The following is a 12,095-nucleotide window of genomic DNA, read 5'->3' on the forward strand; positions in this document are numbered from 1 at the left end:
TATTTTCCTCTTTTGAGAAGACAAAGTCAGAAGAGACAAAGTAGAGAGGAGGAGACTAGTTCTGGGCATGTAAGTTGGGGTGAAATTCCAGTGTATTTTCTCATTACTCTCCATGCAAACAATCTGGAGATGAAGTCAGTTGTTTCCAGAGTCAAAGAATACCAGGAACATTCCCGCAGTGAAACAAGTGGGATTTGTTGTTCTCTGAAGGAACCATGGAGCACCTTCAGAAAAGGGTGTAAGAAGGATTTATTTTAGGATTTGAGTTTGTATTAGGTGGTTTTAGAGAGGATATAAGAAATTAGTGCTATGCTCTGAATTGGATGCTATGAGGGAGTGAGGGTAATTCTATTATTGGGAATCCTAATAAGTTTATCTAGGATGAAGCAAGAATACAGAGTGAGGCTAACGCTGTAATTTGTTTAAAAAAACAAAAACAGGGCCGGACGCGGTGGCTCAAGCCTGTAATCCCAGCACTTTGGGAGGCCGAGACGGGCGGATCATGAGGTCAGGAGATCGAGACCATCCTGGCTAACACGGTGAAACCCCGTCTCTACTAAAAAAACACAAAAAACTAGCCGGGCGAGGTGGCGGGCCCCTGTAGTCCCAGCTGCTCGGGAGGCTGAGGCAGGAGAATGGCGTGAACCCAGGAGGCGGAGCTTGCAGTGAGCTGAGATCCGGCCACTGCACTCCAGCCTGGGCGACAGAGCGAGACTCCGTCTCAAACAAAACAAAACAAAACAAAAACAAAAACAGCTGGGCATGGTGGCTCACTCCTGTAATCCCAGGCTTTGGGAGGCCAAGGCTGGAGGATTGCTTGAGGCCAGGAGTTCGAGACCAGCCTGAGCAACATAGCAAGATCCTGTCTCTACAAAAACTAAAAATAAAGCTGGGCGTGGTGGCTCACGCCAGTAATTCCAACACTTTGGGAGGCCAAGGCAGGCGGATCACCTGAGGTCAGAAGTTCGACACCAGCCTGGCCAACATGGTGAAACTCCATCTCTATTAAAAATACAAAAATTAGCTGGGCGTGGTGGCACACACCTGTAATCCCAGCTACTCAGGAGGCTGAGGCGGGAGACTCGCTTGAACCTGGGAAGCGGAGGCTGCAGTGAGCTGAGATCGCACCATTGCACTCCAGTCTGGGCAACAGAGCAAGACTCCATCTCAAAAAAATAAATAAAAATAAAAACAAAATAGTCAGGTGTGCTGGTACACACCTTTAGTCCCAGCTACTCCAGAGGCTGAGGCAGAAGGATTGTATGAGCCTGGGAAACTGAGAATTGAGACTGCAGTGAGCTATTATCATGCCATTGTACTCCAGCCTGGGTAGCAGAGTGAGATTGTCTCTGGAAAAAAAAAAAGCAGAAGTCACTCATATTAGCCAGTCTAGGGGAATATTGGTCATTTCTGTAGCTGAGACAATGTTCATGTTTAGTTTGATTTTTGTTAAAACATAACATTTTGGTCTTGTTTTTGCCTTGGTTGATCATTGTCACAGAGTGGCCTTGTCTGATGTTGCTGTTCTGTGAGATATCTCATGTTCAACAGCAGATCAACATGGCCCAGGTGTAAATGCAGGGACAGCAACACTAAGGCTGATGCCTTGTTCTGTTTTCATTTTGGCCAAGGGCAGATGCAGTCAGCATACAGAAACTTCATCCTTGATATCAAGATTTTCACCATAGCCAAGACTTTGCTTTAGAAACTATTTGCAGAGAATGTAATCTAAATTTGGAGTAGTGATAGTTTCTCCTGCTCCTTTTGTTGCAGGGTAAATTGTTGAATCCTCTGATTTATTAATGGTCACAGAATATAATTTAAAACTGATTGGGGATTAGAGGTGATGGCTCAGGCCTGTAGTCCTAGCACTTTGGGGGGCCAAGGCAGGAGGATTGCTTGAGTACAGGAGTTTGAGACCACCCTGGGCAACACAATGAGACCCCCGCTGTCTCTACAAAATAAAAACAAATTACCCAGGCATGGTGGTGTGCACCGGTAGTCCCAGCTTTTCAGGAAGCTGAGGTGGAAGAATCACTTGATCCTGGGTGGCTGAGGCTGCAATGAGCTGTGATCGCACTATTGTATTCTAGCTTGGGCAACAGAGTGAGACCCAGTCTCAAAAATAAAAATAGGGCCGGGCACGGTGACTCACACCTGTAATCCCAGTACTTTGGGGGGCCCAGGCAGGTTGATCACTTGAGGTCAGGAGTTCGAGACCAGTCTGGTTAACATGGTGAAACCCTGTCTCTACTAAAAATACAAAAATTAGTCGGGTGTGGTGGCACACGCCTGTAATCCCAGCTACTGTGGAGGCTGAGGCATGAGAATCGCTTGAACCTGAGAGATGGAGGTTGCAGTGAGCCGAGATCAGGCCGTTGCAGTCCAACCTGGCAACAGAGCATCTCAAAAAAAGTCAAACCAAAATAAAACAAAAAAACTGATGGAGTTCAAGACATGACACCTCTCCCCAAAATATGAGTGTAGACTACCAGATTATGCCACCCCATATTATGCCTGTTGGGCATAATAATTATTTTGAGAAACAAGAGACAAAGGAGAAACTCTGAAAGAAAGAGTAGAAGTTACCCCCTACACACCTTTTTTTAGCCCAAAACCTTAGAAGACAGAAGTTACCCTTTTGTAAGAGAAATTTACATGCATATAAAAAACATCTCCATTTGTAAGGGTTTCTCCCACTCTGCACCAGAATAAGAATGGTGACTCTAAATTACTGGAGACTCTTATCAATGGAGAAGGCATGGACTTAAATGTGCATTTTTGTTTTTTGCTTACTCATGAGTCTATTTGTTTTGTAGTACATGGATGCAGCCTGGAGTGTTTAGTATAGCATAAATTCCCCCATGGCTACTTAGGAGGTAATCAACGACTATGTGATTTCCCATTACAATCTGGGCTAATGAGTTTAAACTAGTTTCTCTTTCAGAGTGAAGTTTTGTTTGTTATGACTTTTGTTAGGCTATGAGGCAAGTTTTGGACCATGTTTACCAGTGATATTATTGTAGCAGGACGAGCGGCAGACAAAACTCCTCAGACACCGAGTTACAGAAGGAAGGGGTTCATTCGGCCGGGGGCATCGGCAAGACTTCAGTCTCAAGAGCCGAGCTCCCCGAGTGAGCAATTCCTGTCCCTTTTAAGGGCTTACAACTCTAAGGGGGTGCATGTGAGAGGGTCGTAACTGATTGAGCAAGCAGGTGGTACGTGACTGGGGGCTGCATGCACCGGTAATTAGATTGGAACAAAACAAGATAGGGATTTTCACAGTGCATTTCTATACAATGTAATCTATAGATAACAGAACCAATTAGGTCAGGGGTCGATCTTTAACTACCAGGCCCAGGGTGCAGCGCCGGGCTGTCTGCCTGTGGATTTCATTTCTGCCTTTTAGTTTTTACTTCTTCTTTCTTTGGAGGCAGAAATTGGGCATAAGACAATATGATGGGTGGTCTCCTCTCTTATTATCTTTAATGAGGGAATTGCAACTTACATAGTATCCATGAAAAGGGAGTCAGTTATGTCTTTTGGGAGTTTGTTTAATTGTAAATAAGTTTTTGTGTTCTGTATTTTGGAGGTTTCCGAGTAGAATTTTTCTAGGGAAACATGATCCACCAGGGGGATGATACTTTTAAAGATCTGAAAGTGTCTCACAATTATATTAAATACATAAGATAAATTAGGATGTAGCAGACCACTGTAAGCCCAATATCCGTATAAAGTGTAGTACCCTAATTAGGAGCTAGACTGTTTGGGAAGTATAAATATTATATATGACAATAGGAGTAAGCCAGTTTCGTGTCCTTTGAGGTAGACAGATTTTTGAGTGGGATTAAACAGCTCAGCAAAGCAGAACGACATGTTTCTGGAGAATAAACTGACTATTGTGGTCAGGAGGGCCTAACTAATATTGTCCACTTCTGATTGGCTAGGTCTCGCTGATAGTATTATAATAACCTTAGCAGAGGCATTCTGATAATCTGAGATCAGAGTCCATTTTATACAAGACTGTGGGATTAATAATATGAGGGAAGGTTAAATGACAGAAGGGGCCTATAAAATGGAATCTGCCTTTTTTTTTTTTTTTTTTTTTTTTTTTTTTTTGAGACAGAGTTTTGCTCTTGTTGCCCAGTTGGAGTGCAATAGCACAACCTCGGCTCACCACAATGTCTGCTTCCTGGGTTCAAGCGATTCTCCTACCTCAGCCTCCCGACCAGTTGAGATTATAAGCATGTACCAACACACTCCGCTAATTTTGTGTATTTTTAGTAGACACGGTGTTTCACCATGTTAGCCAGGCTGGTCTCAATCTCCTGGCCTCGTAATCCACCCGCCTCAACCTACCAAAGTGTTGGGGTTACAGGCGTGAACCACCGTGCCCAGCAGTGCCTTCTTAAGTGTTCAAAGGGGCCGGGCGCGGTGGCTCAACGAAGCCAAAATGCTTCATGATTTCACTCTCAGTAGTAGAGATAGATTGGCCACAATACTGAACCAACAATTGTTCAGTTAGGGTGAACTGAACAATTCACAAAATGGTGGGGGCATTTTGAGAGATATCGTCCAAGATGTTTTCAAGGAAATGTCCTACCTGCAGTTGCACAATCTTGCAGGACTATTAGTGTGGGAAATGGGCAGGAACTACAGCCTTCAGGCCCATTTTAAACCTCTCCAAATAGGTTGTGAGTGTGTTCTGGTTATCATGGTCTATTCTTAGGGTTGGTTGAGGCCTCACCTTGCTATAGAACTGAATGTAGTGATTTTTTTAGTTGCTTGCTTTTGTGCTCCTGACTTGAGAAATCTCGAGCTATCTCCCTAGTAACAGGGACACACATCTTGTTGGTATCGTTATTTTTAAATCCCTTAATATATTACATTTTACTCCCTTGACATACTACATTTTACTCAGAAATTCAACAACATCCAGAGACTCTGTCTCTACTAAAAATACAAAATTAGCCAGGCGTGGTGGGACATGCCTGTAATCCCAGGTATTCGGGAGGCTGAGGCAGGAGAATTGCTTGAACCTGGGAGATTGAGGTTGCAGTGAGCCAAGATCGCATCATTGCACTCCAGCCTGGGCAACAAAAGCAAAAATTCAGTCTCAAAAAAAAAAAAAAAGAAAAAAGAAAAAAAGAAAAAAAGAAGAGGAATGTGGCCTCCTGGGGTATCTGGGCCAAACAGAGGAGATATGGCTCTGGATTGGTTAGTTTGCATGTTAAAGATGCTCCTGGCTGGGCCTTTGTTATTTTTAAGACTTGGCTAGCCCCAGGAGGGGCAGTCTCCCCCTAGCCAGAAAGGTTTTTTAAAATGTCAAAACATCATAATATGCAGAAAATGTAAAAATATTGATTTATTTTATTATTATTATTTTTTGAGATGGAGTTTCCCTCTTGTTACCCAGGCTGGAGTGCAATGGCACAATCTCGGCTCACTGCAACCTCTGCCTCCTGGGTTCAAGCGATTTTCCTGCCTCAGCCTCCCAAGTAGCTGGGATTACAGGCGCCTGCCACCACGCCCAGTTAATTTTTGTATTTTTAGTAGAGACAGGGTCTCACCATGTTGGCCAGGCTGGTCTTGAACTCCTGACCTCAGGTGATCCACCTGCCTCGGCCTCCCAAAGTGCTGGAATTACAGGCGTGAGCCACCATGCCCGGCCCAAAAATATTTATAATGCACAATGTGAACTGATTTAGTTTCTATAAGAAATTTATATTTTAAGGACAAACTTAAGTCTGTGATAGGTTATCCTATTTAGCAATTTTTAGTTTTACTTTTTATGTTTGAACCATTAATGAATACAGTTAAATCAGGGTTATTTAAGAAAGTCTCTAGATCAATCTTCTCCAACCCTTGGCCCATGGGTTGTATGAGGCCTGGAACGGCTTTGAATGCGGCCCAACACAAATTCGTAAACTTTCTTAAAACATTATGAGATTTTTTTTTTTTTTGCTTTTTTTTAAAGCTCACCAGCTATCATTAGTGTTAGTGTATTTTATGTGTGGCCCGTGACAATTCTTCTTCCAATGTGTCCCAGAGAATCCAAAAGATTGGACACCCCTGATCTAGAAGATCTGTCCAGGGCTCAGATACTCAGATAATCTCCTCAAAGAGGTAAGCCACCATGGAGTTTTACTTTTTCAGGTAAAAGAAGGAATATTTAATTATCATATTTTCTTTTCTCTCTTTTTTTTTTTTTTTTTTGAGATGGGGTCTGGCTCTGTTGCCCAGGCTGGAGTGCAGTGGCGCAATCTCAGCTCACTTCATCCTCTGCCTTCAGGCTCAAGTGATTCTCATGTCTCAGCCTCCCGAGTAGCTGGGACCACAGGGGTATGCCACCTTGCCCGGCTAATTTTTTTGCATTTTTGATAGAAATGGGGTTTTGCCATGTTGCCCAGGCTGGTCTCGAACTCCTGAGTCAAGTGATCCACCTGCCTCAGCCTCCCAAAGTGCTGGGATTACAGGCCTGAGCCACAGCGTCCAGCCATATTCTCTTTATGTATGATTAACTTAAGAAGTTAAACTCTTTAGATTTGTAAAGTTTACTATTATCATTATTATCATCACCATTATTACTAAGTTTGGCAGAGAAAAGCTCTCATAACAGTTTTTACTTAATAGTTGGAAAAATTTGCTCTTATTGTCTTTTCTTTTGTAGGATTGAGGAACAAATCTTTGTGTTACTTAGAGCTGCTATAACAAAGTATCACAGAGTGGTGGCTTATAAACAACAGAAATTTGTTTCTCACAGTGCTAGAGACTGAAAGTCCCAGATCAGGGTACCGGCTTGGTTGGAAGACAGGGTCTTGCTTTGTTGCTCTGGCTGGAGTGCAGTGTCAAGATCATGGCTCACTGCAGCCTCCACCTCCCGGGCCCAAGCAAGCCTCCCACCTCAGCCTCTCAAGTAGCTGGGACTACAGGTATGTGCCACAATGGCCGGCTAACTTTTTTTTCTTTTTTTTTTGTAGAGACAGGGTCTCCCTATCTTGCCAAGGTTGGTATCCAACTCCTGGGCTCAAGGGATCCTCCTGCCTCGACTTCCCAAAGTGCTGGGAGTACATGCATGAGCCACTGCAACCAGCTGGTATGGTTGGTTATTGTTAGGACTCTCTTCCAGGTTGCATATTGCTGACTTCTTGTGTCACATGGCAGAAAGAGGGAGAGTGAGCTCTCTGGGAGTCCCTTTGATAAGTGTACTAATCTCATTCGTGAGGTCTCCACCATCATGGCCTAACTGCCTCCCAATGGCTCCACCTCCTAATACCATTATGTTGGTGGTTCAGAGTTCAACATATGAATTTTGGGGAGACATAAACATTCAGTCTATTATTATTACCTGATGAACATTTTAGGAACCCAAAATATAGTTTAGGCATAAAAGACATCGCCGGGCGCGGTGGCTCAAGCCTGTAATCCCAGCACTTTGGGAGGCCGAGACGGGCGGATCACGAGGTCAGGAGATCGAGACCATCCTGGCTAACACGGTGAAACCCCGTCTCTACTAAAAATACAAAAACTAGCCGGGCGAGGTGGCGGGCGCCTGTAGTCCCAGCTACTCGGGAGGCTGAGGCAGGAGAATGGTGTAAACCCGGGAGGTGGAGCTTGCAATGAGCTGAGATCCGGCCACTGCACTCCAGCCTGGGCGACAGAGCGAGACTCCGTCTCAAAAAAAAAAAAAAAAAAAAAAAAAAAAAAAAAAAAAAAAAAAAAGACATCTTAAGGGGCCGGGCGCGGTGGCTCAAGCCTGTAATCCCAGCACTTTGGGAGGCCGAGACGGGTGGATCACGAGGTCAGGAGATCGAGACCATCCTGGCTAACACGGTGAAACCCCGTCTCTACTAAAAATACAAAAAACTAGCCGGGCGAGGTGGCGGGCGCCTGTAGTCCCAGCTACTCGGGAGGCTGAGGCAGGAGAATGGCGTAAACCCAGGAGGCGGAGCTTGCAGTGAGCTGAGAACCGGCCACTGCACTCCAGCCTGGGCGACAGAGCGAGACTCCGTCTCAACAAAAAAAAAAAAAAAAAAAAAAAAAAAAAAAAAAAAAAAAAAAAAAAAAAAAAAAAAAAAAAAGACATCTTAAGAGTTTTATAATTTTGAATTTAGGTCATGAATTCAGGAAAGGCAAACTCAAGAATAATTGTTAAAGGAGAAAAAGTGTAAGTCATAAATATCTAAAAACAAGAAATATTCACAGTCAATGATATAAAACCATGCTAGATTATACTAAGGCTAAAGCTGTAATTCGCCCCCCACCTCGTAATAAAAGCAAAAAGCAGTAGCAATCACTCACATTAGCCAGGAGAGGGGGATATTTGCTAATTTCTGTGGCTTGGACGTGTTTTGTCTGTGTTCAGACATGATTATGCAGTGGTCCTCCTTTTTGTCTCACTTCATTACCATCACCGAGGGACCTTGCCGGATGTTGGTACTCTTTGAAATTGTTTATGTTCACAGGAGAACAACAAAGTCTAGCTGTGAGTGTCACACCAGCTCCTACATGTCTGGGATTATTTTTCTCTTTCTCATCACTGTGATAGAAAAAATTGGTGATGCTGTTTTATTGGTAATATGTGTTACATATATTTTAAGTATATGCTGTCAAGCCTTACAAGGAGCCCCTTTTGTGAAATCTAATGAACATATCATGGTTTGTTTGTATTTTTTGGGAAGTGGGGTGGGGTGAATATGTGCTGTCGAAATGAGCACAAACATATCATGGTGTTGAAACAGGATTTTAAGCCAGAGAGCAAACCCGGGTCAAATCTGGACAAGCAAAAATCTGCAGAATTTTGTTTTAACTTCTCTGGGCCTCATTAACACCAGTCAAACTTGTAATAAACTAAAGCTAAAGCATCACTTTCACATCGAGGACGTTGCTGACCATCACCTACCCACCCCACGCTCATTCCACCACTATCAAAGTATACCCTTTCTGACTTTGTGCTCCTACCTGCTATACACTTACATCGAAACACTTTATTTCATGGTGTTTGTGTCCTACACTACTCTAGAACTCAAAGAAAAGAACATATCTCATTCATCTTATTCAGGCCTTAGACAAAAGCCTGGGCCAAGAAAGTACTCAATATTATTAAATTAATTAACTATTAATAAAACATGTTTTAACAGAAGACTTGGCAGAAAATATGACTTTGAAAACTTCATACACATGATGTACTTTCTTTGTTTTTTTTTTTTAGACAGGATCTTGCTCTGTTGCTCAGGCTGGACTGCAATGGCATGATCATAGGCCAGTGTAGCCTTGAACTCCTAGGCTCAAGTGATCCTCTCTCCTCAGTCTCCCAAGTAGCTAGAACTACAGTTGTGCACCACCATATCTGACTAATTTTAAAAAATTTTTAAAAATGGGGTCTCACTGTGTTGCCCAGGTTGGTCTTGAACTCCGTGACTCAAGTAATCCTCCCACCTCAGCCTGCCAAAGCTCTGGGATCACATGTGTGAGCCACCATGCCCAGTCTACATGAGGAATGTTGACTAAAAAGTGACAAGAGGCCGGGCGCAGTGGCTCAAGCCTGTAATCCCAGCACTTTGGGAGGCCGAGACGGGCGGATCACGAAGTCAGGAGATCAAGACCATCCTGGCTAACATGGTGAAACCCCGTCTCTACTAAAAATACAAAAAACTAGCCGGGCGACCTGGCGGGCGCCTGTAGTCCCAGCTACTCGGGAGGCTGAGGCAGGAGAATGGCGTGAACCTGGGAGGCGGAGCTTGCAGTGAGCTGAGATCCGGCCACTGCACTCCAGCCTGGGCGACAGAGCGAGACTCCGTCTCAAAAAAAAAAAAAAAAAAAAAAAAAAGTGACAAGAGAGGAAGAAGACTAAAGTTACAAGTTCTTCACTTAGAGACATTTTGCAAAACAAACGAAATCTGATAAATTCCTCATGAGTCACTACAAGCCGCTAACCTGGTGTTTAATGGTTTACTATAAAATTTTTTTTACAAATGCTATTTGTTTTCCAGTAAGGAGTTGTCATTTCCACCTTATTGGTCCTTTTTGTGTACCTTTCCATGCAGTGTTCCCAAGAAGATATATATAGGTATATGAAGAGCAGAGGACCAATTTCCATTAAATAAGCAATCATTGCTTTTATCTTATTACTAACATGATGCATATATATGCAAATATATGTATTTGTTTCTATTTATTTATTTTTTTTGAGACGGAGTCTTGCTCTGTCGCCCAGGCTGGAGTGCAGTGGTGCAATCTCAGTTCACTGCAAGCTCCGCCTCCCGGGTTCACGCCATTCTCCTGCCTCAGCCTCCTGAGTAGCTGGCACCACAGGCGCCCACCACCATGCTTGGCTAATTGTATTTTTAGTAGAGACGGGGTTTCACCATGTTAGCCAGTATGGTCTCAATCTCCTGACCTCGTGATGCACCCACCTCGCCCTCCCAAAGTGCTGGGATTACAGGCGTGAGCCACCACGCCTGGCCTGTTCTTGTTTTTGAGACAGAGTCTCACTTCATTGCCCATCCTGGAGTGCAGTGGCAAAATCACGTCTCACTGCAGCTTCAAACTCCTAGGATCAAGCGATCCTCCTGCTTCAGTCTCTTGATTAGCTGGGACCATAGGTGTGTATAACCACACCCAGCTAATTTTTACATTTTTTGTGGAGATGAGGTCTTGCTTTGTTGCCCAGGCTGGTCTTGAACTCCTTGGCTCAAGTGATCCCCCCACATCAGCCTCCTAAATTGCTGGGATTACATGTATGAACCACTGTGCCTGGCCCATATATTAATAATATAATAAAATATATTATGAAAAATGAGATCTAAACCTATCACCTGGAGGTAACCACTAGCAATATGTTGGTTTATCTTCTTCTTCGCCTTTTTGTACTATGTGTGTGTATCCACAGACATACACACCAAAACCTCCTTCCTTATTCAGTTGGCCACGGCCATAATGACACTCTTCTATACAGAACTCTCATCCTTCACCTCGAATGCCAGAGAAGTATTTCCTTAGCAGTTTCTTCTCTGATTCCATCCACAGAGGCATAATGAAGAGGAGTATAGAGACCAAATCCACCTCAGGAGCACAGGAATACTGAAAGCAATGGAGAGAAGATGGAAATTCTGGTCAGCTGATAACTAGGCCAACATCAAATCAAGGTCACCACCACACAAAATACAAGAAAACTAGTAGTGAGAAGCCATTTTCTTTTCCTTTTAAAACTAAAACAACAGAATCATTACAACACGCAATTATGAGCCTTTTGCAGGGCCTTCTCCTTTATTTTTTTATTTTTTATTTTTATTTTTTGAGACAGAGTCTTACTCTGTCACCCAGGCTGGAGTACAGTGGCATGATCTGGGCTCACTGCAACCTCTGCCTCCCAAGTTCAAGGGATTCTCCCTCCTCAGCCTCCCAAGTAGTTGGGACCACAGGCATGTACCACCGCACCTGGCTAACTTTCGTATTTTCATTAGAGACAAGGTTTCATCATGTTGGCCAGGCTGCTCTTGAACTCCTGACCTCAAGGGATCCACCCGCCTCAGCCTCCCAAAGTGCAGGAATTATAGGCGTGAGCCACCATACCCAGCCTTCTTTCTTTTTGTTTGGAAACTATTTAGTTTATATAAGAATTCCTAGAGGTTATAAGGCTTTCTGGACTAACTGAAGAGAACAAAATGCCCAAGAGACTCCTGAGGTGTACACCAGACGCTATTTGATTCCTTGCTACTGTGGCATGTAGTTCCAGGCACTACTAACAGCCACTCATGCCGTGGTGGCTCTGGAAAGTCCAGATATACATTGAAGGCCAGAGAGTTGGGTATTGTCCATCCAGGGTATTGTGAGCCTTCAAACCACTTCTGTCACATAGCTGAAAATATATGCCTTTAGGGTCTTCTCTTCTGCACCTCCTAGGCACTTTTCTCAAACCTATCCAAAGATTAGAATTTGACTTTTCTTTTCTTTCTTTCTTTCTTTTTTTTCTCTTTTTTTGAGACAGAATCTTGCTCTATCACCCAGGCTGGAGTGTGGTGGCGCGAACTCAGCTCACTGCAATCTCTGCCTCCCAGGTTCATGCGATTCTCATGCCTCAGCCTCCCGCGTAG

This window comes from Rhinopithecus roxellana, chromosome 7 (genome assembly GCF_007565055.1).
Source record: "Rhinopithecus roxellana isolate Shanxi Qingling chromosome 7, ASM756505v1, whole genome shotgun sequence".
Taxonomy (NCBI): domain Eukaryota; kingdom Metazoa; phylum Chordata; class Mammalia; order Primates; family Cercopithecidae; genus Rhinopithecus; species Rhinopithecus roxellana.